Source organism: Penaeus monodon, chromosome 2 (assembly GCF_015228065.2).
Source record: "Penaeus monodon isolate SGIC_2016 chromosome 2, NSTDA_Pmon_1, whole genome shotgun sequence".
NCBI lineage: Eukaryota > Metazoa > Arthropoda > Malacostraca > Decapoda > Penaeidae > Penaeus > Penaeus monodon.
The window spans coordinates 36,335,911-36,338,410 of record NC_051387.1 but is presented as its reverse complement, the minus strand read 5'-3'; positions in this window follow the sequence as shown (position 1 = coordinate 36,338,410).

The window sequence follows — 2,500 nt, the reverse complement described above, 5'->3', positions numbered from 1 at the left end:
CCTCTCTTTTTCTTGTCTTTCTTCTTTTGTATTTCCTGCTTCTCATGTTCTCAGGTGAGAATGTCGCGCATCGACCCAGCGTGACCCGGAGGAGCGGATGTTCTTTCTCCGATGACTCGCTGACAATGCCTCGGGCGGCGGCTCCTCCTCGCAGCCTTTGTCCGTTGCGTCGTGGGTATTGCCTTCGTGGTGGCGTTCGGGAAAAGCTCTCGAAAAAAGGATCCTGATTCTGCGCTTGCGGGGAAGATGGGAAGGAGCGCGAGCGGTGGGCTGGGGGGCCGGGGGTGGGGGGTCGATTTTCATTCGCAATAGTTGTATTTCCCAAATGCGCACGCGCACATTGTCACAAGCAAGCAGGCAAGCAGGCAGAAGAACATATACACAAATGCATATGCACATTCACACACGCAAGCGCGTTCACACAGACACACACATTCATATATTCGCTCACGCACACTCATGCACACACATGCATGCACACACACACACACACACACACACACACACACACACACACACACACACACACACACACACACACACACACACATATTATATAATATATATAATATATATATATATATATATATATATACATATATATATACATACATATATATATATATATATATATATATATATATATATATATATATATATATATATACGTATATATGTATGTATGTTTATACGTGTACATATATATGTATATATATGTATATGTGTGCGTGTGAGTGTGTGTGTGTGTGTGTGTGTGTGTGTGTGTGTGTGTGTGTGTGTGTGTGTGTGTGTGTGTGTGTGTGTGTGTGTGTGTGTGTGTGTGTAGTAGAGAGAGAGAGATACAGACAGAGAGAGGGTGAGAGGGAAGAGAGAGAGAGAAAGAGACTGACAAAACACGCACAGAGATATAGAGAAAAAAATAAAGCGAGAGAGGGAGATATATATATCAGGATCTTAACATTACCAAACAGCATTTTGATATTCCGTTATTAATAGGGCAGAAAGCATTACGCAACCGGGGTACAAGATGAAGAGGGTTCATTTCAGTGAGAGCGCACATCATACCGATTGTTAACTTATGTGCAAAACACAGAATGGATTTTCAAGTCCCAGTGTACCCAAAATAAAATAAAAACTCATGAAAAAAATGCTACAGATAATAGAAATAAGTAAGAAACAAAAGAGGAAACAAATAAATACAATAAAACGAATGAAAAAAAAAAAAAAAATCATAAAGGGTTCGGGAAATGCGGCTCCCGAGATCTCTCTCGTCTGCCATTACTTCAGTATTGCAATGAAGGTCGATGGACGCTGAAGACACGCGCACACACAAAGACGCTGGGTACACACATGCACATATACGCACACACACACACACACCAGACACTTCCTCCGATTACACGGAGATCACCCACAATGGCGCACACACAAGGACACTAGTATATACATACATATATTCCTACACACAAAGAGACCCTTTCTTCCACTGCACAGAAATCCCACACGAAGACACACACACACACACACACACACACACACACACACCAAACACACACACGCGCGCGCACGCACACACACATATACACACGCACACACACGCGCACGCACGCACACACACACACGCGCATACACATGCACACACACGCGCGCGCGCGCACACACACACACACACACACACACACACACACACACACACACACACACACACACACACCACTCACACACTCACGCACGCACGCACGCACACACACACACCAACCACACAAACACACACCCACAACACACACCAACACATCACACAACACACACAACACACAACACACAACCAAACACACTACCACAACACACGTACACACACATTACCATTACGTGTTCTTATTGTTCCAATAAATCATTCAACTTCGCCATGGAAAATCTTTCCCGATTAGCAATTCCAAGATACTGCTTTACATGCAAACACAACACACATATCCTGATAATCACATCTTCCTAATACATAAACAAGAGTTGTATATCATTTAACCTGGCAAGGTTGAATACAGGCCTTGCAAGTGGATTCGAAATTATGAGGAATCCATGTTGCAAATCGTCACTGAATTGTCATTCCGAAGTATATTGTACATATTGTTATGTCCATATGTTTACAAGTCTTACTGTCATTAAAGATGTGCTCTTACAGACACATCCCGAAAGCTGAGACCCCGAGAACTAGGAACTGAAATCTCGAGACACGAGACCTCTCTTCAGTGACTTTAGAATGAGGCAAATCACAGACACTGTTATTGGCATGTATTACGTATTCTGCGGATAAATGATAAATGTTAATATGTAGAACATATATTTTTCGATATGCTTTTCATACCAGGGCCGAGAAAACAGAAACATCCCCATCAATTTCTTTTAACAGTTTATTTGCCTTAAAAATACGTCTTTTGTAGGACTGGAAGTAATTTTTTTTTTTTATGTTTTCTCCCTTTTTCACTTCCAAGGATTCTATTTC